This window comes from Haematobia irritans, chromosome 1, assembly GCF_050003625.1.
Source record: "Haematobia irritans isolate KBUSLIRL chromosome 1, ASM5000362v1, whole genome shotgun sequence".
In the NCBI taxonomy this organism is placed as follows: Eukaryota; Metazoa; Arthropoda; class Insecta; order Diptera; family Muscidae; genus Haematobia; species Haematobia irritans.
Genome location: NC_134397.1, coordinates 246053538 through 246061860, shown reverse-complemented (window position 1 = coordinate 246061860; position 8323 = coordinate 246053538).

The window sequence follows — 8323 nt, the reverse complement described above, 5'->3', positions numbered from 1 at the left end:
TTCTATAGAAATAAAATTTTTACAAAATTTTCTATAAAAATAAAATGTTGACAAAAAATGAGATTTTGACAAAATTTACTATAAAAATAAAATTTTGACTAATTTAGTATAAAAACAAAATTTGACAAAATTTTCTTAAAAAGAAAATGTTGACAAAATTTTCTATAGAAATAAAAGTTTGATAAAATTTTCTATAGAAATAAAATTTGGACAACATTTTCTGTAGAAATAAAATTCTGACAAAATTTTCTATAAAAATAAAATGTTGACAAAAGTAGAATGAGATTTTGACAACATTTTCTTTAGAAATAAAATATTTGAGAAAATTTTCTATAGAAATAACATTTTGGCTAAATTTTCTTTAAAAATAAAATTTTGACAAAATTTCCTATAAAAATAAAATGTTGAAAAAAAAATGCAATTTTGACCAAATTTACTATAAAAATAAAATGCTGACAAAATTTTCTATAAAAATAAAAATTTGACCAAATTTTCTATAGAAATAAAATTTTGAAAAAAATTTCTATAGAAATAAATTTTTGACAAAATTTTCTGTAGAAATAAAATTTTGACAAAATTTTCTATAGAAATAAAATTTTGACAAAATTGTCTATAGAAATAAAATTTTGAAAAAATTTTCTATAAAAATAAAATGTTGACATAAGTAGAATGAAGGAGCCACCGTGGTGTAATGGTTAGCATGCCCGCCTTGCATACACAAGGTCGTGGGTTCGATTCCTGCTTCGACCGAACACCAAAAAGTTTTTCAGCGGTGGATTATCCCACCTCAGTAATACTGGTAACATTTCTGAGGGTTTCAAAACTTCTCTAAGTGGTTTCACTGCAATGTGGAACGCCGTTCGGACTCGGCTATAAAAAGGAGGTCCCTTGTCATTGAGCTTAACATGGAATCGGACAGCACTCAATGATAAGAGAGAAGTTCACCAATGTGGTATCACAATGGACTGAATAGTCTAAGTGAGCCTGATACGTCGGGCTGCCACCTAACCTAACCTAACCTAAGTAGAATGAGATTTTGACAACATTTTCTTTAGAAATAAAATATTTGCGAACATTTTCTGTAGAAATAAAATTTTGGCTAAATTTTCTTTAAAAATAAAATTTTGACAAAATTTTTTATAAAAATAAAATATTGACAAAAAAATGAGATTGTGACAAAATTTTGACTAAATTGACTATAAAAATAAAATGTTGACAAAATTTTCTATAAAAATAAAAATTTGACCAAATTTTCTACAGAAATAAAACTTTGAAAAAAAAATTCTATAGAAATAAAATTTTGACAAAATTTTCTATATAAATAAAATGTTGGCAAAATTTTCTAGAGAAATGAAATTTTGACAAAATTTTCTATAGAAATAAAATTTTGACAAAATTTTCTATAGAAATAAAATTATGACAAAATTTTCTATATAAATAAAATGTTGGCAAAATTTTCTATAGTAATAAAATTTTGACAAAATTTTCTATAGAAATAAATTTTTGATAAAATTTTCTATAGAAATAAAATTTTGACAAAATTTTCTATAGAAATAAAATTTAATAAAAATTTTCTATAGTAGTACAGTTTTAACAAAATTTTCTAGAAATAAAATAGAAATAAAATTTTGACAAAATTTTCCATAGAAATAAAATTTGTACAAAATTTACTATAAAAATAAAATTATGACTAAATTTTCTATAAAAATAAAATTTTGACAAAATTTTCTAAAAAAAAAATGTTGAGAAAATTTTCTATAAAAATAAAATTTTTACAAAATTTTTTATAAAATAAAATTTTGACCAAAATTAAAAAAAAAAATTGACAAAATTTTTACTGGCCCTACTTTGTTAAAATTTTGGAAAAAATAAATTTTAAGGGCCGCTATTACACACAAAAATATTTTGTTTTGATTCAATCACGAAATTAATTGATCCAATTAATTTTTAATTGAAATGTCTTCAATCACAGAAATGATAGCATCAATTAAAAAATTAATTGACAGTCAATTAAAAAATTAATTGATCCAATTAAAAAATTAATTGATACTGTTAATTTGTGTGATTGATTTTTATTTTAATATCAAAAATTGTTGAATCAATTAAATTTTTAATTGAATAATTTTTAAAACTCAATCAAGATTTTAATTGGAAAAATTTTCGTGAAATTTTTTTCTGTGTAGAGAATATATCTAGAATGTCAAAATTACCATTTTTTCATCGGCTGGACAAAATTATCCACTAGTGCTCCTAATTAAATAATCCCCACTATATTACACACTAGAATAATTCCTGGCACAAGTGTCTCCCTTAATATTCTTAGACTTCGAATGAAAAAAGGCACAAAACAAAGAGAAAAAACATCGGTTATGGCACATGAAGACTTGGCCATAACCTTCACGATTGCCTAATGCTTAATTTAAGACCCTTTGGGGATCCTTTTTCGCCAAGCAAGCATTGGTGGCCACAAGGCTGCTTGGGGACACTTCCATGCTTCTGATGGTGTTGGGTGTCTGGTATGTGTGTGTAAACACGAGTCGCGCGCCATTACTCAAGTTTTCCCATTTTGGATTCACGCTGTTCATTTGTTCTTATTCCTGGTGGTTTCTTTAGTTCAGTTCCATGGTTGGCTGTTTGATTCGTCGTTTTGATTTTCGAGTTTTTTTTCGCTTGTTTTATTTTTGTATTCTTTGTGGTTTCTTAAGTATTTTAGTTAAATTAAAAAAATCTGTGAACCTTGTAGTTATCACTGCTATGATCGTAGTCAAACAAAAAAAAAATTGTTTTCTTAGTCAACAGCCAGTCCAAAAGAGTTCATTTTAGTTTGTTATGGCCAACAGCCGGTCTGGCTGTTGGCTAATATCTGCTGTTGAATGCATTTTCATTTCTCAGTTTTGTTTGTTGTCGTCATGATGTTTATGTTGGCTTCAGAATACTGCTATTGGCACAGTGTTTTCGAAGTAGAATATAAAGGCGATTTCGTTTCGCAAAAAATATATTGTTTGGGGTTACACTCACGGTTGCCACTTGAGCCGAAAATAATCTAGCAAAATTTGGAGAAAATTTTACCAAAAAGCTACCAAACAAACACTGAAACATATTTATAGTCAATTTCCATCATCTCCTTGTCCAATAAGCTCGAATAAATATTGTAATAACTTGTAGTTTAAACATTTAGACATTAAATCAGCCTGTCATGATATCAGGCTATTATTCAAACAAAAATATTCTTATTTTGCAATATTTTATTTCTATAGAAGTTTTTGTCAAAATTTTTATGTCCATAAAAAATTTTATCAAAATTTTATTTTTATAGAAAATTTTGTCAACATTTTATTTTTATAGAAAATTTTTCAAAAAAATTTTTCTATAGAAATTTTTGTTAAAATTTTATTTCTATAGACAATTTTGTAAAAATAGTATTTCTATAGACAATTTTGTTAAAATTTTATTTATGTAGAAAATTTTTGTTAAAATTTTATTTATATAGAAAATTTTGTCAAAATTTTATTTCTATAGAAAATACCATATACTAATACGACGTACCAAATTTCTACCGGATCGGATGATAGTTACTTCTCCAAAAGGCTCCGGAAGTGAAATCTGGGGATCGGTTTATATGGGGGCTATATATATATTTATGGGCCGACATGAACCAATTTTTGCATGGTTGTTAGAGACCCTATACTAACATCAAGTACCAAATTTCCACCGGATCGGATCAAATTTTCTCCTCCAAGAGGCTCCGGAGGTCAAATCTGGGGATCGGTTTTTATGGGGGCTGTGCTTAAACGTGGTCCGATATGACCCATTTGCAATACCGTCCGAATTACATCAATAACAACTACTTGTGACAAGTTTCAAGTAGATAGCTTGTTTCGTTCGGAAGTTAGCATGATTTCCCCAGACGGACGGCCATAGCTAGCTCCACTCATAATTTCACCACGACCCAGAATATATGTACTTTATAGGGTCTTAGAGCAATATTTCGATGTGTTACAAACTGAATGACAAAGTTAATATACCCCCCATCCTGTGGCAGGTATATTAATAAGATTTTCATTTTCAAGCAAATTGTATAAAAACTACGGTTTCTAGTAGAAGTAAAATCGGGAGATCGGTCTATATGGGGGCTATATCAAAACATGGTCTGATACTCACCATTTTTGGAAAACCTCCTTATGGTCCTAAAATACCTCTAGATGTCCAATTTCATGCTAATATGAAAAAAACTATGGATTTTAGAAGCTCAAGATATAAAATCGGGAGATCGGCCTATATCATATGCTGCAAGTAGAGGATGCTGATGAGGAATGTGGTAATTCCGAAACATGCGTCCATCCAACCACCTTGCAGTCTATAGGGCTTTGCCCAAATAAATTTGACAAACATTCTTTTTCTCTGTTAGTTAAGCTACACTTGTAGTTTAGTCAATGCATGGTTTTAAGCTCAAATCAAAAACAACAAAATTTTGTTTCTATAGAGAATTTTATAACAATCTTATTTCTGTAGAAAATTTTGTCTAAATTTTATTTCTATAGAAAATTTTATACATTTTTTTATGGAGAATTATATGGAAGATTTTATTTCTATAGAAAATTTTGTGAATTTTTTTTTCAACAGAAAATTGTTGCAAAATTTTAATTGAAACAACAGTTTTTTATTTTATTTTTATAGACAATTTTGTCAAAATTTTATTTCTATAGAAAATTTTGTCAAAATTTTATTTCTATGGAAAATTTTGTTTCTATAGCTTATTTTATTAAAATTTTATTTCTGTAGAAAATTTTGTCAAAATTTTATTTCTATAGCAAATTTTGTCAAAATTTTATTTCTATAGTTTATTTTATAAAAATTTTATTTCTGTAGAAAATTTTGTCAATTTTTTTTTCTGTAGAAAAAATTTTATTTTTATATAAAATTTTGCAAAAAAATTTATTTCTTTGGAAATTTTTTTCAAAATTTTTCTTTTTATAAAAAATTGTATCACAATTTTATTTCTATAGAAAGTTTTGTCAAAATTTTATTTCTGTGGAAAATTTTGTCAAAATTTTATTTCTATAGAAAATTTTGTCAAAATTTTATTTCTGTGGAAAATTTTGTCAAAATTTTATTTCTATAGAAAATTTTGTCAAAATTTTATTTTTATAGAAACTTTTGTCAAAATTTTATTTCTGTGGAAAATTTTGTCAAAATTTTACTTCTATAGAAAATTTTGTCAAATTTTTTTTTTATAGAAAATTTTTGTCAAAATTTTATTTCTATAGAAAATTTTATTATTATAGAAAATTTAGTCAAAATTTTATTTCTCTGGAAAATTTTGTTAAAATTTTATTTCTATAGAAAATTTTGTCAAAATTTTATTTCTACAGAAATTTTTTTTTCTATAGGAAATTTTGTCAAAATTTTATTTCTGTAGAAAATGTTGTCAACATTTTATTTCTGTAGAAAATTTTCTCAAAATTTTATTATTATAGAATTTTTTTTTTTAATTTTATTGCAATAGGAAATTTTGTCAAAATTTTATTTGTATAGAAATTTTTTTTTTTAATTTTATTTATATTTATCAAAATTTTATTTCTCTGGAAAATTTTGTCAAAATTGTATTTCTATAGAAAATTTTGTCAAAGTTTTATTTTTATGGAAAATTTTTGTTAAATCTTTTTTTTCTATAGAAAATTTTGTCAAAATATTATTTCTATGGAAACTTTTGTCAAAATTTTATTTCTATTAAAAGTTGTGTTAAAATGTTATTGTAATAGAAAATTTTGTCAAAATTTTATTTATATAGAAATATTTGGCTAAAATTTTATGTCTATAGAAAATTTTATAAACATTTTATTTTTGTAGAAAATTTTGTCAAAGTTTTATTTAAAAAAAAAATTAGTAAAAATTTTATTTCTATAGAGAATTTTGTGAAAAATTTATTTCAACAGAAAATATTATTTTTATAGAAAATTATGTCAAAATTTTATTTTTGTAGAAAAGTTTGTCAAAATTTTATTATTATAGAAAATTTTGTCAAAATTTTATTCCTATTCCTGTCGAAAATTTTATTTCTTTGGAAAATTTTTGTCAAATTTTTTTTATAGAAAATTTTGTCAAAATTTTATTTTTGTAGAAAATTTTGTCACAATTTTATTTCTATAGAAAATTTTGTCAAAATTTTGTTTCTGTGGAAAATTTTGTCAAAATTTTATTTCTGTGGAAAATTTTGTCAAAATTTTATTTCTATAGAAAATTTTGTCAAAATTTTATTTTTATAGAAAATTTTGTCAAAATTTTATTTCTATAGAAAATTTTGTCAAAATTTTATTTCTATAGAAAATTTTTGTCAAATTTTTTTTTCTATAGACAATTTTGTCAAAATTTTATTATTATAGAAAATTTAGTCAAAATTTTATTTCTCTGGAAAATTTTGTTAAAATTTTATTTCTGCAGAAAATTATGTCAAAATTTTATTTCTGTGGAAAATTTTATCAAAATTTTATTATAGAAAATTTTGTTAAAATTTGATTGCAATAGAAAATTTTGTCAAAATTTTATTTATATAGAAAATTATTTTAAAATTTTTTTATATAGAAAATTTTGTCAAAATTTTATTTCTATGGAAAATTTTGTCAAAATTTTATTTCTGTGGAAAATTATTGAATTTTTTTATAGAAAATTTTGTCAAAATTTTATTTCGGTAGAAAATTTTGTCAAAAATTTATTTCTAAAGAAAATTTTGTCAAAATTTGATTATTGTAGAAAATGTAGTCGAAATTTTATTTCTCTGGAATATTTTGTTAAAATTGTATTTCTATAGAAAATTTTGTCAAAATTTTATTTCTATAGAAAATTTTTGTTAAATTTTTTTTCTATAGAAAATTTTGTCAAATTTTATTTTTACGGAAAATTTTTGTTAAATTTTTTTTTATAGAAAATTTTGTCAAAATTTTATTTCGGTAGAAAATTTTGTCAAAATTTTATTAGTATAGAAAATTTTGTCAAAATTTTATTTATACAGAAAAGTTTGTTAAAATTTTATTTATATAGAATATTTTGTCAAATTTTTATTTCTAAGGAAAATGTTGTCAAAATTTGATTATTATAGAAAATTTAGTCAAAATTTTATTTCTCTGGAATATTTTGTTAAAATTTTATTTCTATAGAAAATTTTGTCAAATTTTATTTTTATGGAAAATTTTGTCAAAATTTTATTTTTATAGAAAATTTTGTTAAAGATTTATTTATATAGATATTTTGTCAAAATTTTATTTCTATGGAAAATTTTGTCAAAATTTTATTTCTATGGAAAATTTTGTCAAAATTTTATTTCTATGGAAACTTTTGTCAAAATTTTATTTCTATTAAAAGTTGTGTTAAAATTTTAACACAATTTTAATTTTAATTTTAAATTTGGGAGCCACCGTGGTGCAATGGTTAGCATGCCCGCCTTGCATACACAAAGTCGTGGGTTCGATTCCTGCTTCGACCGAACACCAAAAAGTTTTTCAGCGGTGGATTATCCCACCTCAGTAATGCTGGTGACATTTCTGATGGTTTCAAAACTTCTCTAAGTGGTTTCACTGCAATGTGGAACGCCGTGCGGACTCGGGTATAAACAGGAGGTCTCTTATCATTGAGCTTAACATGGAATCGGGCAGCACTCAGTGATAAGAGAGAAGTTCACCAATATGGTATCACAATGGACTGAATAGTCTAAGTGAGCCTGATACATTGGGCTGCCACCTAACCTAACCTGTGTTAAAATTTTATTGTAATAGAAAATTTTGTCAAAATTTTATTTATATAGAAATATTTTGCTAAAATTTTATGTCTATAGAAAATTTTATGAAAATTTTATTTTTATAGAAAATTTTGTCAAAATTTTGTTTGAATAGAAAATTTTGTCAAAATTTTATTTGAATAGAAAAATTTTATTTCTATAGAAAATTTTGTCAAAATTTTATTTCTCTGGAAAATTTTGTCAAAATTTTATTTCTCTAGAAAATTTTGTCAAAATTTTATTTTTATAGAAAATTTTGTCAAAATTTTATTTCTGTGGAAAATTTTGTCAAAATTTTATTTCTATTAAAAGTTGTGTTAAAATGTTATTGTAATAGAAAATTTTGTCAAAATTTTATTTATGTAGAAATAGTTTGCTAAAATTTTATGTCTATAGAAAATTTAATGAAAATTTTATTTTTATAGAAAATTTTGTCAATGTTTTATTTCGATAGAAAATTTTGTCAAAAATTTATTTCTGTGGAAAATTTGGTCTTAACTTTATTTTTAAAGAAAATTTTATTTTTATAGAAAATTTGTGTTAAAATTTTAT